Genomic DNA, 21,021 nt, shown 5'->3' with positions numbered 1-21,021 from the left:
TGGTGGTGCTGGTGAAGGATATGCTTGGACTCAACGGTGGTTACTCTGCCTCCACCTTCAATGACAACGGACCCACCTTCCAGCACAGTGAGTCACATCAGTCACAGCCGCACACTAACTGTGCCACTGTCAAGCCTCTCACACATACTGATTCACATCACAAAGGAGGAAAATCGGAGTGTGCAATCTTACTCCTTTAAACACACAACTAGTATATATATATATATATAATGCTCCAAAAAATAAAGGGAACACTTAAACAACACAATGTAACTCCAAGTCAATCACACTTCTGTGAAATCAAACTGTCCACTTAGGAAGCAACACTGATTGACAATAAATTTCACATGCTGTTGTGCAAATGGAATAGCCAACAGGTGGAAATTATAGGCAATAAGCAAGACACCCCCAATAAAGGAGTGGTTCTGCAGGTGAAGACCACAGACCACTTCTCAGTTCCTATGCTTCCTGGCTGATGTTTTGGTCACTTTTGAATGCTGGCGGTGATTTCACTCTAGTGGTAGCATGAGACGGAGTCTACAACCCACACAAGTGGCTCAGGTAGTGCAGCTCATCCAGGATGGCACATCAATGTGAGCTGTGACAAGAAGGTTTGCTGTGTCTGTCAGTGTAGTGTCCAGAGCATGGAGGCGCTACAAGGAGACAGGCCAGTACATCAGGAGATGTGGAGGAGGCCGTAGGAGGGCAACAACCCAGCAGCAGGACCGCTACCTCCGCCTTTGTGCAAGGAGGAGCAGGAGGAGCACTGCCAGAGCCCTGCAAAATGACCTCCAGCAGGCCACAAATGTGCATGTGTCTGCTCAAATGGTCAGAAACAGACTCCATGAGGGTGGTATGAGGGCCCGACATCCACAGGTGGGAGTTGTTCTTACAGCCCAACACCGTGCAGGACGTTTGGCATTTGCCAGAGGACACCAAAATTGGCAAATTCGCCACTGGCGCCCTGTGCTTTTCACAGATGAAAGCAGGTTCACACTGAGCACGTGACAGACGTGACAGAGTCTGGAGACGCCGTGGAGAACGTTCTGCTGCCTGCAACATCCTCCAGCATGACCGGTTTGGCGGTGGGTCAGTCATGGTGTGGGGTGGCATTTCTTTGGGGGGCTGCACAGCCCTCCATGTGCTCGCCAGAGGTAGCCTGACTGCCATTAGGTACCGAGATGAGATCCTCAGACCCCTTGTGAGACTATATGCTGGTGCGGTTGGCCCTGGGTTCCTCCTAATGCAAGACAATGCTAGAGCTCATGTGGCTGGAGTGTGTCAGCAGTTCCTGCAAGAGGAAGGCTTTGATGTTATGGACTGGCCCGCCTGTTCCCCAGACCTGAATCCAATTGAGCACATCTGGGACATCATGTCTCGCTCCATCCACCAATGCCACGTTGCACCACAGACTGTCCAGGAGTTGGCGGATGCTTTAGTCCAGGTCTGGGAGGAGATCCCTCAGGAGACCATCCGCAACCTCATCAGGAGCATGCCCAGGCATTGTAGGGAGGTCATACAGGCACGTGGAGGCCACACACACTACTGAGCCTCATTTTGACTTGTTTTAAGGACATTACATCAAAGTTGGATCAGCCTGTAGTGTGGTTTTCCACTTTAATTTTGAGTGTGACTCCAAATCCAGACCTCCATGGGTTGATAAATTGGAATTTCCATTGATTATTTTTGTGTGATTTTGTTCTCAGCACATTCAACTATGTAAAGAAAAAATTATTTAACAAGATTATTTCTTTCATTCAGATCTAGGATGTGTTGTTTAAGTGTTCCCTTTATTTTTTTGAGCAGTGTATATTCCGAGAGAGAGAGTGAGAGACAGAGAGAGAGAGAGACAGACAGACAGACAGACAGACAGACAGAGTGTGTGTGTGCGTCTGCGAGTGGGCGTGCATACACGCGCGTGTGTGTGTGCGAGTGTGTGTATGTATATCTGTTTGTAAGACCACTGGATGAATTTAATCATTTACACATGAAAGGACATTTGTCCGAGAAGAATCCATCCGGAATTTTGTTTTTTGAGGTCACCACCCATTGAAATGGCTTTCTATGGGAAAATCAAAGGAAATCCTCCCAGATTGCAGTTCCTATGGCTTCCACTAGATGTCAACAGTCTTTAGAAAGGGTTTCAGGCTTGCTTTTTGAAAAATGTGCTAAAATTTGTAGTTTTTCTAGGTGACTCTCATTTTGACTGTAGTGTTGTGGCGTGCGTGGATTAGGGCGCGCACCTTGTTATTTATCTCCGGTAATGAACATACTATTCTCTGTCTTACATTTTATCATTTATTTACATATTAGGGTACCTGAGGATTGATTAGAAACGTTGTTTGACTTGTTTGGACGAAGTTAATTGGTAACTTTTGGGATTCCTTTGTATGCATTTTGAACGAGAAGAACAGGTGGATTATTGAATCAAGCGCGCCAACTAAACGTACTTTTTTGGGACTTTATCGAACAAAACGACCATTTGTTATGTAGCTGGGACCCTTGGGCGCTGTCCTCAGATAATCGCATGGTATGCTTTCACCGTAAAGCCTTTTTGAAATCTGACAAAGCGGCCGGATTAACAAGACTTTAAGATTTTAAACGATGTAAGACACTTGTATTTTCATGAATGTTTAATATAACGATTTTTGTATTTTGAATTTCGTACTCTGCAATTTCACCGGATGTTGTTGAGGTGTGCTGCTAGCGGCACGTCTAGCCCAAAGTTAAGGACAGATTGTTCTTCAAGATGTTCAAATGTTCATAGATGACCAGCAGGGTCACATAATAATCACAGTGGTTGTAGAGGGTGCAACAGGTCAGTACCTCAGGAGTAAATGTCTGTTGGATTTTCAAAGCTGAGCACTCAGAGGTCGAGACAGCAGGTGCGGTAGAAAGAGAGAGAGAGTCGAAACCAGCAGGTCCGGGACAAGGTAGCACGCCCAGTGAACAGGTCAGGGTTCCATAGCTGCAGGCAGAACAGTTGAAACTGAAGCAGCAGCATGACCAGGTGGACTGGGAACAGCCAGAAGTCATCAGGCCAGGGAGTCCTGAGGCATGCTCCTAGGGCTCAGGTCGTACAGGAGGGAAGGGAGAGAGCGAGAGAGAGATAATTAGAGGGAGAATACTTAAATTCACACAGGACACCAGATAAGACAGGAGAAATACACCAGAAATAACAGACTGATCCTAGCCCCCCGGCAGATAGACAGGGGGAGTCGGGGGACACTGTAGCCCCGTCCAACGATACACCCTTAAAGGGCCAACCAGGCAGGATATAACCTCCCACACTTTTCCAATGCACAGCTTCCACATCACTAGAGGGATATCAACAGACCACTGACTTAGTACCCTGACACAAGGCTGAGTATAGCGCACGAAGATCTCCTCCACCGCACAAGCCCCCTCGGAAAGGAAGATCACATCAACCCACTCAAATGACTCACCCCTCCTAGAGACGGCATGGAAGAGCAGTAGTAAGCCAGTGACTCAGCCCCCGTAATAGGGTCAGAGGCAGAGAATCCCAGTGGAGAGAGGGGAGCCGGCCAGGCAGAGACAGCAATGGCAGTTCATCACTCCAGTGCCTTGCCATTTGCCTTTGCACTCCTGGGCCAGACTACACTCAATCACTGAAGAGATGAGTCTTCAGTAAAGACTTAAAGGTCAAAACAGAGTCTATGTCTATCACATGGATAGGCAGACCATTCCATAAAAATGGAGCTGTATTGGAGAAAGACCTGCCACCAGCTGTTTGCTTAGAAACTCTAGGGATATTAAGGAGGCCTGCGTCTTGTGACCGTAGTGTATGTGTAGGTATGCACGGCAGGACCAAATCGGAGAGATCGGTAGGAGCAAGCCCATGTAATGCTTTGTAGGTTAGCAGTAAAACCTTGAAATCAGCCCTAGCCTTAACAGGAATCAAATGAAGAGAGGCTAACACTGGAGAAATATGATCAATTTTGGGGGTTCTAGTCAAGATTCTAGCAACCGTGTTTAGCACTAACTGAACGTTATTTTGTGCTTCATCCGGGTAGCGAGTAGAACATTGCAGTAGTATAATCTGGAATTGACAAAAGCATGCATTAGCTTTTCTGCATCATGTTTGGACAAAAAGTTTAGAATTTTTGCAATGTTATGAAGATGGAAAAAGCTGTCCTTGAAATATTCTTGATATGTTCATCAAAAGAGAAATCAGGGTCCAGAGTAACGCCAAGGTCCTTCACAGTTTTATTTGAGATGACTGTACAATCATCAAGATTAACTGTCAGATCCAACAGCAGATCTCTTTGTTTCTTGGGACCTATATCTCTGTTTTGTCCAAGTTTAAAAGTAGACAATTTGCATTCATTCACTTCCTTATGTCTGAAACACAGGCTTCCAGGGAAGGCAATTTTGGGACTTCATGTTTCATCGAAATGTACAGCTGTGTGTCAACCGCATAGCTGTGAAAGTTGACCTTGTGTTTCCAAATGACATCACCAGCATTGTACATTTCTGGTCACAACTTGCAGACTTGTTTACGTGCTGCTGTGCGTTTTATTGCCAACCTTACTTTGCTACCTGAAAACTTTACAGTTTTTACTTTTTAATTACCTTTTATATTTTTAGTTTTTGCCTCACTCAACTTTTTTTCATTCAACTTTTTCACTCCGGACACTTTATCTGGACATGGTTCGTCAGGACCTCCGACAGCCGAAGCTAAGTAGTAACATTAACATGAGGCCTTCTAATTGCAGTCGCTGTACTCATAATATACAGGAGAACGATCGCCTTACGGCGAGGATAACTGTGCTGGAAGCCCAGCTTCAGATGCAATCGTTAGGCAAGGGTAATTTCAGTGTAGGAAAGGATGAAACAGTGTCTGTGCCACTAGTAAGTACAGATAGTAGTATAAATCCACTCGCACGGTCCCCGCAGCCGTACAACTTTCTCATGGCTTCTGGAGGGAAATCTTGTAGGAATGCTCAACCGGTGTCGCTCATTCAGCCGACAGAAACGTTCAACCGGTTCTCCCCATTAACCTGTTTGGGATAGGGGGCAGTATTTTCACGGCCGGAAAATACTGCCCCCTAATGTAAAAAAACAGCTTTTTACATTAGCATGTGACGTTCAGAACTAGCATTCCCACCGAACACTTCCGGTGAATTTACTAAATTACTCACGATAAACGTTCACAAAAAACATAACAATTATTTTAAGAATTATAGATACAGAACTCCTTTATGCAATCGCTATGTCCGATTTTAAAATAGCTTTTCGGTGAAAGCACATTTTGTAATATTCTGAGTAGATAGCTCGGCCATCATGGCTAGCTATTTTGACACCCACCAAGTTTGGCACTCACCAAACTCAGATTTACTATAAGAAAAATTTGATTAAATTTGCTGTTCTTCATCAGAATGCACTACCAGGGCTTCTAGTTTACACCCAATGTTGTTTTGGTTCCAAATAATCCATAGTTATATCCAAATAGCGGCGTTTTGTTCTTGCGTTCAAGACACTATCCAAAGGGTGACGCGCCGGCGCATATCGTGACAAAGAATTTCAAAATATTCCATTACCGTACTTCGAAGCATGTCAAACGCTGTTTAAAATCAATTTTTATGCAATTTTGCTTGTAAAATAGAGATAATATTCCGACTGGGAGACGTCGTTTTTGTTCAAAGACTGAAAATGTAAAATGGACTCTTCACGTCCACGCGCGCACCCGTTTCATTGTTCTCAGATCGACCACTATCCAAATGCGCTACTGTTTTTCAGCCAGGGACTGCAGAGACATCATTCAATGTTCTGGCGCCTTCTGAGAGCCTATGGGAGCCTTAGAAAGTGTCACTTTACAGCAGAGATCCTCTTTTTTCAATAAAGAGGCTAAAGAAGGCCAAGAAATGGTCAGAGAGGGCACTTTCTGTTTGGAATCTTCTCAGGTTTTGGCCTGCCATATGAGTTCTGTTATACTCACAGACACAGTTTTAGAAACTTTAGGGTGTTTTCTATCCAAATCAAACAATGATATGCATATTCTAGTTTCTGGGCAGGAGTAATAACCAGATTAAATCGGGTATGTTTTTTATCCGGCCGTAAAAATACTGCCCCCTATCCTAAACAGGTTAAAGTCACCCAGAACTGTGAGGGGTGAGCCATCCTCAGGAAAGGAGCTTATCAAGGCGTCAAGCTCATTGATGAACTCTCCAAGGGAACCTGGAGGGCGATAAATGATAAGGATGTTAAGCTTGAATGGGCTAGTGACTGTGACAGCATGGAATTCAAAGGAGGAGATAGACAGATGGGTCAGGGGAGAAAGAGAGAATGTCCACTTGGGAAAGATGAGGATTCCAGTGCCACCACCCCGCTGACCAGATGCTCTCGGGGTATGCGAGAACACGTGGTCAGACGAGGAGAGAGCAGTAGGAGTAGCAGTGTTTGCTGTGGTAATCCATGTTTCCATCAGCGCCAAGAAGTCGAGGGACTGGAGGGTAGCATAGGTTTAGATGAACTCTGCCTTGTTGGCCGCAGACCGGCAGTTCCAGAGGCTGCCGGAAACCTGGAACTCCACGTGGGTCGTGCGCGCTGGGACCACCAGGTTAGAGTGGCAGCAGCCATGCGGTATGAAGCGTTTGTACCAATGTAATTCAAAGAGATGTGACTGTTACAGTAACATGTATAACGTTAAACTGCCTTTGTGACAGAGCTTTTCCAAAGCATTTATGATGCATGTATCCAATGTACTCCAACAAATGTCTATCTTCACAACTGCAGAGCAGAACCATCTATCCTTGTCTGTGGTGTTGTTCATCAAAGTGCTGGACATAAAGGACAATGCGCCAAGGCTTGCCAGAGACTACCAGCCATACATCTGTGACGGCACACAGTCAGGAGAGGTACGATGCATCCTTCACTATTTTCACTGAGAATAATGTGACATTGGCCTTCTGTACAGGTATGTGGGCTATGGGCTGAGTCACAAGGTTTGAGCTTCGCTTTCCTGACTGACAATACAGATGTTATGACATAATCACAGGCTATCTATGTTAGTGTACCTTGTCAGATACCTTGTCTTGTCTCAACTACAGTGCCTTCAGAAAGTATTAACACCCCTTGATCAATTTAGTTTATTTGTTTTCACATTTTGTTGTGTTACAGCCTGAATATAAAATGAATTAAATTGAGATGTTTTGTCACTGGCCTACACATGATACACCATAATCTCAAAGTGGACTTATGTCAAACATTTTTTTTTTTACTAATTAATAACAAATGTAAAGCTGAAATGGCAAGCCTAAATAAGTTCAGGAGTGAAAATGTGCTTAACAAGTCACGTAATAAGTTGCATGGATTCACTCCGTGTGCAATAATAGTGTTTAACATGATTTTTGAATGACTACCTCACCTCTGTACCCCACACATACAATTATCTGTAAGGTCCCTCAGTCAAGCAGTGAATTTCAAACACATATGCAACCACAAGAACAGAGTGTTTTTTCAATGTATCAGAATAATGTATTGAATATGTATTGAATATCCCTTTGAGCATGGTGAAGTTATTAGTTACACTTTGGATGCTGTATCAATACACCCAGTCACTACAAAGATACATGCGTCCTTCCTGAGGAAGGAGGAAAGAAACCACTTAAGGATTTCACCATAAGGCCAATGATGACTTTATAACAGTTAAATAGTTTAATGACTGTCAAAGGAAGAAACTGAGAATGATCAACAACATTACTAACCTAGTTGACAGAGTGAAAAGATGGAATCCTGTACAGAATAGAAATATTCTAAAACATGCATCCTCTTTGCAACAAGGCACTAAACTAATACTGCAAAAATGTTTGCAAACCAATTCACTTTTTGTCCTGAATACAAAGTGTTATGTTTGGGGCCAATCCAATACAACACATTACTGAGTACCACTCTCCATATTTTCAAGCTTCGTGGTGGCTGCACCATGTTATGGGTATGCTGGTAATCGTTAAGGACTGAGGAGTTTTTCAGGACAAAAAAGAAACGGAATGAAGCTAAGCACAGGCAAAATCCTAGAGGAAAACCTGGTTCAGTCCGCTTTCCACCAGACACTGTGTCACGACAGTGACGGATGGTGGCGCCCCTCCTCGGCCGGGCGGAGCTCGGCGGTCGTCGTCGCCGGCCTACTAGCTACCATCGATCCCTTTTTGTTTCACTTTCGTTTGGTTAGGTCTAGGTAGGCACGCACCTGTTTTGGGTTAGTCATTAGTAAGGGGGGGGGTTATTTAGGTTAGCGTAGGATGTATGTGGTTGTACGTGATTGTGTTGCTTGTCCGGGTTTTTTGTGCGAAAGGAACGTGTACTGAGTTTTCCTTCTGCCAGTGGTTTATTTTCTTTGTGTACACCATCGCAGAATATTTAAGGGCTGTGCCCCTATACTTTGGCGACCACATCCAGTTGCTTCAAATAAAGAAGTGTGGTCACGAACTCTCTGTCTCCTGCGCCTGACTCTACCTCTCCTGTTGTTCTTCGAGCCAGCCCGTGACACACTGGGCGATGGATTCACCTTTCAGCAGGACAATAACCTAAAACACAGAGCCAAATATACACTGGAGTTGCTCACCAAGAAGACAGTGAATGTTCCTGAACGGCCACGTTACAGTTTTGAAATAAATATTCTTGAAAATATGTGGAAAAACCTGAAAATGGTTGTCTAGCAATGATCAACAACCAATTTGACAGAGCTTGAAGACTTTTGAAAAGAAAAATGGATAAATGTTGCACAATCCAGGTGTGGAATGCTCTTACCAAGAAAGACTCACAACTGTAATCACTGTTGAAGGTGACTCAGGAGGTTGAATACTTATCCAGTCAAGATATATTAGTGTTTTATTTTTCATTTAATTTATTACACATTTTGAAATGTTCTTCCACTTTGACATTACAGAGTATTCTTTTTTTAGATCGTTCACAAGAAATTACAAATAAATACATTTTATCCCACTTTGTAACACAACAAAATGTGGAACAAGTTAAGGTGTGTGAATACTTTCTGAAGGCACTGTAAACTTGGGGATATGTCCTAGGAAGGACTTTCTATTCAGTTTTTCTTTTGACGATGGTCAATGAGAATCATTGTCAGTGAGAACCATTGTCTGACAGCTGCAGTATATCTGTGTCTTGTAGCTCATCCAGCTAATCAGTGCTGTGGATCTGGACAACCTATGGAGGGACACCATTTCTATTTCTCCATGGTCCATGAGAAGCACATCAACCCCAACTTTACCTTCAGATACAACCAAGGTTGAGTACAGATAGATCCTCTGACTGTCACGTCCTGACCAGTAAAGGGGTTATTTTGTTATTGCAGTTTGGTCAGGACGTGGCAGGGAATGTTTGTTTTATGTGGTTCGGGGTTTGTTGGTCTATGTTCCTATGTAAGAGGGCTGTTTGTTTAGAGTGTTTCGGGGTTGGTTGGGCTATGTTCTTGTTAGTTTATTTCTATGTTAGTTCTAGTCTTTCTATTTCTATGTTTAGTTAATTGGGTTGACCTTCAATTGGAAGCAGCTGCTCCTCGTTGCTTCTAATTGAAGGTCTTATTTAAGAGGGGTGTTTTTTCTATGGGATTTGTGGGTAGTTGTTTCCTGTTTTGTGTCTGCGCACCTGACAGGACTGTTTAGTGTCGGTCGTTGTTTTGTATACGTAATTTGTTTGTTTTTTCCTTCTTTTGATTTAATAAAGAAGATGAGTATACACGTTCCCGCTGCACCTTGGTCCAATCCTTACGACGCCCATTACACTGACTGTCATTCAAACTGGCCTATGTATTCATGAACAAAATTTGACATGACTTAGACATCTGTGTAGCAATGCACAGAAAGAAAAAATAGAAAAGCTTTGATATTTACGGTGTCCATATTAGGACAGCATCACACGCCTAAATCAACTTTCATGTATGTGTGATGCTGTCCTAATATGGATAACATACAAATCTTTAAGCTATTAAATCAGGTCTGCTCCTCAACCAGTATCTCCCTATCCACCACAGACAACAGTGCTAGCATCCTGGCATGGCAGAGGTTGTTCACCCATAGGGACAGTACCCAGTACATGCTGCCCGTGGTGATGGTGGACAGTGGCTCTCCAGCCCTCTCCAGTACTAGTACCCTGACCATCAGCGTGAGCAGCTGTCGGTCTGCCGGACACTGCTCCACAGGCGGGGTGGAGGCCCTGGCCCTATCCATGGGGTTCAGCTTCCAGACCCTTCTGGGTCTCCTGGTCTGCTTGGTAACACTCATAGTTCAGTGACACTGTACCCTTGGAATGGGCATATCTGCTTTTTTATATGATGGGTAAATGTTGAATGTGTTTACATGAAAACATATCATGATAAAATAAACTGTTTCAGATCTACAAGTTACAAGTGACTGTTTTTAACAGATCTGTTGTGTTAGTAAAGAGCTAGTGCAGTTCCACTTCACATAAACTTGGCAAGTATAAAGTGTGTGGCTATAAAATTGGATATCTTGAAATGTATCCCACTCTCATTAATAATAGTAATATTTCACTCAGCCTCACCAGTGTGCCCTAAACACAAATATTAAACATCTAAATGCTTAGCAAAGCACAATAATGTTTTCAGCTAGTGATGTGCTTATGTTACGGATACAGGTATCCTGTGTGTGTATTTGTTTTCTTTCCTTCTGCCCTAGTCACAGGTGTCACTCATCAGTCGCCAATCAGAAGACACACCTGATTCTTTTCCCTTACGCAATCACATCCCATTTACATTTACATTTACATTTAAGTCATTTAGCAGACACTCTTATCCAGAGCGACTTACAAATTGGTGCATTCACCTTATGATATCCAGTGGAACAACCACTTTACAATAGTGCATCTAAATCTTTTAAGGGGGGGGGGGGTTAGAAGGATTACTTTATCCTATCCCAGGTATTCTTTAAAGAGGTGGGGTTTCAGGTGTCTCCGGAAGGTGGTGATTGACTCCGCTGTCCTGGCGTCGTGAGGGAGCTTGTTCCACCATTGGGGTGCCAGAGCAGTGAACAGTTTGGACTGGGCTGAGCGGGAACCGTGCTTCCTCAGAGGTAGGGGGGCCAGCAGGCCAGAGGTGGATGAACGCAGTGCCCTTGTTTGGGTGTAGGGCCTGATCAGAGCCTGAAGGTATGGAGGTGCCGTTCCCCTCAGAGCTCCGTAGGCAAGCACCATGGTCTTGTAGCGGATGCGAGCTTCAACTGGAAGCCAGTGGAGAGAGCGGAGGAGCGGGGTGACGTGAGAGAACTTGGGAAGGTTGAACACCAGACGGGCTGCGGCGTTCTGGATGAGTTGTAGGGGTTTAATGGCACAGGCAGGGAGCCCAGCCAACAGCGAGTTGCAGTAATCCAGACGGGAGATGACAAGTGCCTGGATTAGGACCTGCGTCGCTTCCTGTGTGAGGCAGGGTCGTACTCTGCGAATGTTGTAGAGCATGAACCTACAGGATCGGGTCACCGCCTTGATGTTAGTGGAGAACGACAGGGTGTTGTCCAGGATCACGCCAAGGTTCTTAGCACTCTGGGAGGAGGACACAAGGGAGTTGTCAACCGTGATGGCGAGATCATGGAACGGGCAGTCCTTCCCCGGGAGGAAGAGCAGCTCCGTCTTGCCGAGGTTCAGCTTGAGGTGGTGATCCGTCATCCACACTGATATGTCTGCCAGACATGCAGAGATGCGATTCGCCGCCTGGTTATCAGAAGGGGGAAAGGAGAAGATTAATTGTGTGTCGTCTGCATAGCAATGATAGGAGAGACCATGTGAGGATATGACAGAGCCAAGTGACTTGGTGTATAGCGAGAATAGGAGAGGGCCTAGAACAGAGCCCTGGGAGACACCAGTGGTGAGAGCGCGTGGTGCGGAGACAGATTCTCGCCACGCCACCTGGTAGGAGCGACCTGTCAGGTAGGACGCAATCCAAGCGTGGGCCGCGCCGGAGATGCCCAACTCGGAGAGGGTGGAGAGGAGGATCTGATGGTTCACAGTATCAAAGGCAGCAGATAGGTCTAGAAGGATGAGAGCAGAGGAGAGAGAGTTAGCTTTAGCAGTGCGGAGAGCCTCCGTGACACAGAGAAGAGCAGTCTCAGTTTAATGCCCAGTCTTGAAACCTGACTGATTAGGATCAAGAAGATCATTCTGAGAGAGATAGCAGGAGAGCTGGCCAAGGACGGCACGTTCAAGAGTTTTGGAGAGAAAAGAAAGAAGGGATACTGGTCTGTAGTTGTTGACATGGGAGGGATCGAGTGTAGGTTTTTTCAGAAGGGGTGCAACTCTCGCTCTCTTGAAGACGGAAGGGACGTAGCCAGCGGTCAAGGATGAGTTGATGAGCGAGGTGAGGTAGGGGAGAACGTCTCCGGAAATGGTCTGGAGAAGAGAGGAGGGGATAGGGTCAAGTGGGCAGGTTGTTGGGCGGCCGGCCGTCACAAGACGCGAGATTTCATCTGGAGAGAGAGGGGAGAAAGAGGTCAAAGCACAGGGTAGGGCAGTGTGAGCAGGACCAGCGGTGTCGTTTGACTTAGCAAACGAGGATCGGATATCGTCAACCTTCTTTTCAAAATGGTTGACGAAGTCATCCGCAGAGAGGGAGGAGGGGGGGGAGGGGGAGGAGGATTCAGGAGGGAGGAGAAGGTAGCAAAGAGCTTCCTAGGGTTAGAGGCAGATGCTTGGAATTTAGAGTGGTAGAAAGTGGCTTTAGCAGCAGAGACAGAAGAGGAGAATGTAGAGAGGAGGGAGTGAAAGGATGCCAGGTCCGCAGGGAGGCGAGTTTTCCTCCATTTCCGCTCGGCTGCCCGGAGCCCTGTTCTGTGAGTTCGCAGTGAGTCATCGAGCCACGGAGCAGGAGGGGAGGACCGAGCCGGTCTGGAGGATAGGGGACAGAGAAAATCAAAGGATGCAGAAAGGGAGGAGAGGAGGGTTGAGGAGGCAGAATCAGGAGATAGGTTGGAGAAGGTTTGAGCAGAGGGAAGAGATGATAGGATGGAAGAGGAGAGAGTAGCGGGAGAGAGAGAGCGAAGGTTGGGATGGCGCAATACCATCCGAGTAGGGGCAGAGTGAAGAGTGAGAAGTGTTGGATGAGAGTGAGAGGGAAAAGGATACAAGGTAGTGGTCGGAGATTTGGAGGGGAGTTGCAATGAGATTAGTGGAAGAACAGCATCTAGTAAAGATGAGGTCAAGCGTATTGCCTGCCTTGTGAGTAGGGGGGGAAGGTGAGAGGGTGAGGTCAAAAGAGGAGAGGAGTGGAAAGAAGGAGGCAGAGAGGAATGAGTCAAAGGTAGACGTGGGGAGGTTAAAGTCACCCAGAACTGTGAGAGGTGAGCCATCCTCAGGGCAAGGAACTTATCAAGGCGTCAAGCTCATTGATGAACTCTCCAAGGGAACCTGGAGGGCGATAAATGATAAGGATGTTAAGCTTGAAAGGGCTGGTAACTGTGACAGCATGGAATTCAAATGAGGAGATAGACAGATGGGTCAGGGGAGAAAGAGAGAATGTCCACTTGGGAGAGATGAGGATTCCAGTGCCACCACCCCGCTGGCTCGATGCTCTAAGGGTATGCGAGAATACGTGGGCAGACGAGGAGAGAGCAGTAGGAGTAGCAGTGTTATCTGTGGTAATCCATGTTTCCGTCAGCGCCAGGAAGTCTAGGGACTGGAGGGTAGCATAGGCTGAGATGAACTCAGCCTTGTTGGCCGCAGACCGGCAGTTCCAGAGGCTGCCGGAGACCTGGAACTCCACGTGGGTCGTGCGTGCTGGGACCACCAGGTTAGAGTGGCAGCGGCCACGCGGTGTGAAGCGTTTGTATGGCCTGTGCAGAGGGGAGAGAACAGGGACAGACAGACACATAGTTGACAACTACAGAAGTGTTGTTTCTTGTATTATTGTCTCTTGTGTCTTTAGAGAACTGTTTCAATTTGATATCCTTTTCTTCTGTCCTGATTTTCTCTTTCTTTTCTTCTGTTAACTAGATATTCTTTGTTATTCTTCGTTAGCTAGCTAGCTTCTTCCAAAAGAGTCCCTAGCAACTGCTTAGCAACTGGTAAACAATTCAGCTAGCTAAGATAACTACAATTTTATGAAAAATAGTAACTTTTTTCAAAAGCCTATCTTCTTTGTTTGTTGCTTGTTTTTTCTCCTATTCATTCTTGCAGTTTTCTTTTGATTTTTTCCCGATGTACTTCACTCTAAAAACCATGTAAATTTCAATATTTGTAGGAGTTCATTTTTCAGCTGCTGCTGCTCAAATTGGAATTCCGTTTTCCAATCCCCTTTCCCTTGGTTTAAAAGTATCCCAATCAGTTGTCTCTAGAGTTATCTCTCTTTTGTTTTTGCACTTACATGTCACATTTGTCCGTTATTATGTGAGTATGTATTGTTATGGTGTATGACTGTTTGCTTGTTGGTGGGAAAAGGGGATACCAAGACAAGTCACCCATGGGCATACATTACCCGTAGGAAAACATTGTCTAAGAACCCTAGTTAGAACTGGGCGGACCACCCACTGTATTTTATTGGTTAGTTAGCTATTGGTTATTGAAGCAAGTAAGAATAGCTTAGGGGTTTTTGGATATTTATTATTTCTTTCCTTGGGTCCAGCTCAGCCCCTCCCCCTCCCCCTCCCCCTTTATCGTGTGTTTAACAAATAAACCATAAGTGTTTGACGGTAGATTTAGGTTGTCTGTTGTTATTAGTTCTCACTGTTCCTTTTCACTGTTATGATTTGCATGAGATATGTTACGGGTCTCGATTCCATCCCCCCTAGACTGCAGGGCAAAAGGGGTTCGTAACAGCTTATTTGTGGCAATGCTTCAATAACTGTTACATCTTCGAGGGATAGGGTCGGCCACTGGGTCACTCATCTCCCTGGAGTCATGGGACTTTATGGACGCTGACCAGCATCTCCAGGACCCTGGATCACGTCTTTTCAGACTAACCCTCTGGCATGGGGGAGTGGAGGAGGAGACAATCTTCTGAACAGCTAACAGTAATCCCATACATAATAGTACTTAACATCCCTGGACTTAATTTGTACGTCCCGAGGAAAGACACAAATGGCATATGTTATCTTCAATGTATGGTTAAAAACAGTAAAGCTAGCTGTAGTAAACACTATCAATGTTATGACAATTATACTTCTTGAACAGGCAATATATTGAAAGGTTTTAACATTATTTATGGCAACATAACTTTATATACATTTCCTCATTCTGCATTTCTTCATAATATGGGTTTCACATTCTCATGCCAGTATTCTAATATTCATGACAGTGTCATAAGAACATAATGAGTGCCTTTACACATGCCATAACTTTGCATTCTTGGCAGAAGAATTAGATAGGATCTGTAGTATTATAGTTTACAGGTAAACATTACCTGTAACTATCTTTATATATTGCTTTGTATACATACAAAATGCAAGCTGCTTATTTGTAGTCTGTTATAAATTTATAACTAATTTATGAGTTATTTGACAGCCTTGTCAAATAAGTGGTAGTTTAACTTTACAAACTCCAATACAGCCTTTAAACTTGTGTAGTGCTGAACTATCTTTTCAGAAATAAGTGTATTCACTTCTATTCAACGTACAATATGTAAATGTAAGTGCCCTCTCAAGGCCTGATGTCTGCTTGAGAGATCTGCGTGAAATACTGAGACAGTTTCTCCTCTCTTTGGTTCGGAGTCGGAAATGGCTGCTTGGAGCTGTTGTGTGGGTGCTGAATGCTGCAGCTGTGGTTGGATCTAGGTAATATCCAGGTGATAAGGGTACCTACCTCCTCCTCATCATCAACTAATTGGACTGTTCTGCTGTATAAGAAGGTCAATGTGGACTCCGAGGAGCTGCAATCAAACCATTGTTGTAGCGGTAGGGATAAGTCCAAGAAAGACAGCTTATGATGTGAAGAGAAGGGCCCTCTGTAAAATTTTAGATTGTTTATTTTCATCTCAGAATCATTGTGGGCCTCAAAAAAAGGGCCTCCCACTGATTTGAATGTATTACTGTTCATATGGAGCCTGGAAATACACCTTTCACAGGAGCCTATGAACACTGTTGGACAATCTCTCAGAATTAAATTAAAGTTAAAGTTGAGTCTCACAGTGGTATTCAGCAGACCGGGCAGGTGATGCAACGTGTCATTTTCGTCTTTTCAAGTCAAACACCTCACTACCATTCAATATGTGGCACATTGGTTTTGCCATTTTTTTCAAACTGCCTTAGCATCTAAAGTATTTCAGCCCATGAGGACGTTTAGCCTTCCAGTTGGGTTTTGTCATTACCCATGCTGCATATCACGGCTAATTTAACCCAACACTCCCTTTCTTTATGTACATCTGTCCGTTTAACAACCATGTGAAAGGTTCCACACTGTCAACAGTATAGATCTGTTGCTGCCATTGATCCAGATGTTCAATTCTGCACTTCTTTCAAAAGGAACTGCCAATCTTATCATAGTAGCACCGTGCCAAAGTCGAAAGGCTTCTCATTTTATAACTTTCATAGGAGAGACCAGAGACAGCTGTTAGATTGAGAAAAAGCAGTGCCAGTGCATGGTTTTCTCTTTAAAGGAAAACTATTAATGGTCTTCAAATGGGAAAACTTTAATGTAGGATTTTCTCAGTTATGGTTTGAGATTCGTCACCTGCTCATAATAACGTGGTATATCCACTTCTGTATGTTCATAGGTGTAATGAGATCTGGATGAAGAGAGATTAGCGCCATTACTCAAATTTCTCTCTGACATGTAGCATCACATTTCTCTGACATGTTGCATGAAATAAGTTGTAATGACCAGAGATACTATCTGCATATGGATGAGATTGAAGATGGATGGAAATGAAAAAAGTTAGCCTTTATCTATTAGATTTTAGATGTGAACAATTTAATACCATGAAGCACAGTGCATGGAACTAGAATTCCTCTTCTAAAAGAACCATGGTGAGAATGAATGTGTCTGAATGCTTTGGATTTGATTGATTCTAATGAACGTTTGACAGAACTCGGTGTCCGCAATGTTAATTCATTAAGAGAATGTCTGCATTGAATAATGATACATAAGTGTAAGAAAAATGATACTCCTTCTTTTGGTATCAGAAGATTCCAGTTGATCATTAAATTGAATAAGGCTGATCAGAGACTAAAAAAGTTAAATGTCAATGCTTCAGTATTCAGCAAAAACATTAAAATATGTATTCCTCAATCAATATTTAACTAGACTTGGCATATTTTTAGCTAAACTGGCACCCAGTGTAACGGCTGTCGTATAGATGGGACCAAGGCGCAGCGTGTTGAGTGCTCATAATTATTTAAACTCAGAACACTAAAGAAAATAACAAAGAGAAAACGATCAGCTCACAGTTCTGTTAGGTACTGCCGACTACACAGGATACAACTAAACAGAAAGCAACTGCCCACAAACACACTAGAAAAAACCCCAACATAAATATGATCTCCAATTAGAGACAACGCGAACCAGCTGCCTCTAATTGGAGATCATCCCAAAAACCACCAACATAGAAATAGAATACTAGAACAAAACATAGAAATAGAAAACATAGACAAACCACCCAAAACACCCCCTGTCACGCCCTGACCTACTCTACTATAGAAAATTACATCTTACTAGGGTCAGGACGTGACACCCAGAGATATATGTTCCTATCAGAGAGCCCTTTTACTGTACCACTAAATCTATCCCAGCTCTATGTGAGATGGAGTAATACATGACAGAAAATGCAGTACAACATTATGCAAACATTCATATTTTAGTCTATGCAATAGCTAATACCTTGGAGGTAGTTCTTTATCGTGATAGCATTCACAATGTCCGTAATGAGTTTCTCCCTTGCTTTTTGGTTTGAGTTCTCACTGTCACATAATTGAAAACCAAGAATAGTGGCATAATGTGTAATTATCTATTTATTGTTTAAAATCTGGTTTGTTTGTAATAGTTAGTTTCCATAAAATCAGATGAATAATTAATAATTTAAAGGCAGATCTCTGTTTCCCTTTTTTGGCTCATAACTGCATTCTGCAACACATTTGGTAGAGTCTTACCACTAGCCAGTTACAGATCTAGGTCCCAAAGTTTAATATTTGACTGTTTAGAAATGTCTTCTAATTAAACATTTGCCTTTCACAAATTACTAAAATACTGGGAATACGCTAGCCGAGAGCTATACTGTAGGTGCTAGTGGATAATTGAGTCGCCACAGGAACATATAGCTCTTGCCTTGCCCTCTATTTTTCATGGACCTTTGAGCTGGATTCAAATCAGTGAAACTTGTTCAACCATGATCAGAGATTAATGAATTAAGCCTTTGAATTAAGAAAGAAATACAGTCCACTCATCATTCATACCACAGCTCCTTTACCTAATTTAATATTGTTCTTACCTTTGGTTATTATGAGAATACCGTTATGGAATACTACAGGCTCTACTGTAGTCCCATTAATAAAGACATGACTTTAGGTTGCTGTCAGGCCATTCTCTCTCTGCTAAAGGATTGATACATTCTTATTAAATCAACACCAGAAAGAACTACCCTCTCTCTCCATCTCCTTCTGTATCACCCTCTCTCTTTCTCTCAGAGAGCCAAAAGGTTTGTTATTCACTTTTTCTTGTTTAGGCCATCACTCAAAATGCAGAGCTTTCCACTGATGTGCAGTGAAGCAGGGAAATGAGAAATGACTCTCACACATTTTAGCTCTTGTTCATTTTCAATTGCCTTATTATTAAATTAAAACACATACACACATGCATGTCGGGGTCGCACAGATGCATTGGAATTCGATCAAACCTGCAATTGCAATGTTTATGCAGTGTCTTTGCTTACAAACTAGATTACATTTGATCAGTCCCAGAACTAAAAAGACACCTACATCTTTGTAAAGTGGTTTAAAGGGTTTTGTCATAATGTGTTAGACATGGTAAACAGCTGCAATGCCAGCTTTGACATTGAGAGGAAAAATAATTCTGTCATACCACTAATTACCTGCCATTCATAATTTATTAAAGTCAGAATGTAAATAATAAATGGAAATTTATTTTATTTAGGATGTTTTGTCATTTATTGTTACCTGAGCACGTTTCAGGCTCTGTAAATGCAGAGTAATTTGCGAATCACAGGTTACGGCTGTCACAACTTCTGCCAAAGTCAGTTCCTCTCCTTGTTCGGGCGGTGTTCGGCGGTCGACGTCACCGGTCTTCTAGCCATCACCGATCCATTTTTCATGTTCCATTTGTTTTGTCTTGTTTTCACACACACACCTGGTTTCAATTCCATGTTGTATATTTTCCCTCTGTTTCCCCCATGTCCTTGTCAGGAATTGTTTATTTTGTAAGTACTCGTGCTATGTGTTACTGGTGCGCTACGGGTTTTGTACCCATGTGTTTGTTGTTTTGTATGCCGTTAGTTTTATATATTAAACTGCTTGGGCTATTCACCAAGTTCTGCTCTCCTGCGTTTGACTTCCCTGCCACCAGTTACGCACCCCTTACAACAGCAAACGACATGAGAGCCAAAATGAATGTGAAAAGAGTTATAGCTCCCTTCTCTAACTTCAGTCCTCCCCTTTTCTAACTCTTCACTATTCTACTTTCAAAGCAAGTGAATTTTCCATTCACAACAACAGGACCCACACTTAGAAGTAAATGAGCCTGGAACAACCTATTGGGGTTGTACAAATTCAGGGTTTGGCGGATACCAGGAGACGCTACCTGCCCCAATGCATAGTGGCAACTGTAAAGATTGGTGGAGGAGGAATAATGGTCTGGGACTGTTTTTCATGGTTCGGGCTAGGCCCCTTAGTTACAGTGAAGGGAAATCGTAATGCTAAGGCATACAATGACATTCTAGACTATTTTGTGCTTCCAACTTTGTGGCAACAGTTTGGGGAAGGCCCTTTCCTGTTTCAGAATGACAATGCCCCCATGCACAAAGGGAGGTCCATACAGAAATGGTTTGTCAAGAAAGGTGTGGAAGAACTCGACTGGTCTGCACAGAGCCCTGATCTCAACCCCATCAAACACCTTTGGGATGAATTGGAACGCCGACTTCGAGCCAGGCCTAATCGCTCCAAAATCAGTACCCGACCTCACTAATGCTTTAGTGGCTGAATGGAAGCAAATCCCTGCAGCAATTTACCAACAACTAGTGGAAAGCCTTCCCCGAAGAGTGGAGGCTGTTATAGCAGCAAAGGAGGGACCAACTCCATATTAATACCCATGATTTTGGAATGAGACGTTCGACGAGCAGGTATCCACACATTTTTGGTAATGTAGTGTATATACAGTTGAAGTCGGAAGTTTACATACACCTTAGCCAATTACATTTAAACTCAGTTCTTCACAATTCCCTGTCTTAGGTCAGTTAGGTTCACCACTTTATTTTAAGAATGTGAAATGTCAGAAAAATAGTAGAGAGTGATTTATTTCAGCTTTTATTTCTTTTGTCACATTCCCAGTGGGTCAGAAGTTTACACAAATTAGTATTTGGTAACATTGCCTTTAAATTGATTAACTTGGGCCAAACGTTTCGGGTAGCCTTCCACAAGCTTCCCACAATAAGTTGGGTGAATTTTGACCCCTTCCTCCTGACAGAGCTGGTGTAACTGAATAAGATTTGTAGGCCTCCTTGCTTGCACACGCTTTTTCAGTTCTGCCCACAAATGTTCTTTAGGATTGGAGGTCAGGTCTTTGTGATGGCCACTACAATACCTTGACTTTGTTGTCCTTAAGCCATTTTGCCACAACTTTGGAAGTATGCTTGGGGTCATTGTCCATTTGGAAGACCCATTTGCGACCAAGCTTTAACTTCCTGACTGATGTCTTGAGATGTTGCTTCAGTATATGCACATAATTTTCTTCCTCATGATGCCATCTTTTTTGTGAAGTGCACCAGTACCTCCTGCAACAAAACACCCCCACAACATGATGCTTTCACCCCCGTGCTTCACGGTTGGGATGGTGTTCTTTTGCTTGCAAGCGTCCCCCTTTTTCCTCCAAACATAACAATGG

This window comes from Salmo trutta, chromosome 2, assembly GCF_901001165.1.
Source record: "Salmo trutta chromosome 2, fSalTru1.1, whole genome shotgun sequence".
Classification (NCBI taxonomy): domain Eukaryota; kingdom Metazoa; phylum Chordata; class Actinopteri; order Salmoniformes; family Salmonidae; genus Salmo; species Salmo trutta.
This window is presented reverse-complemented; position numbering follows the sequence as displayed.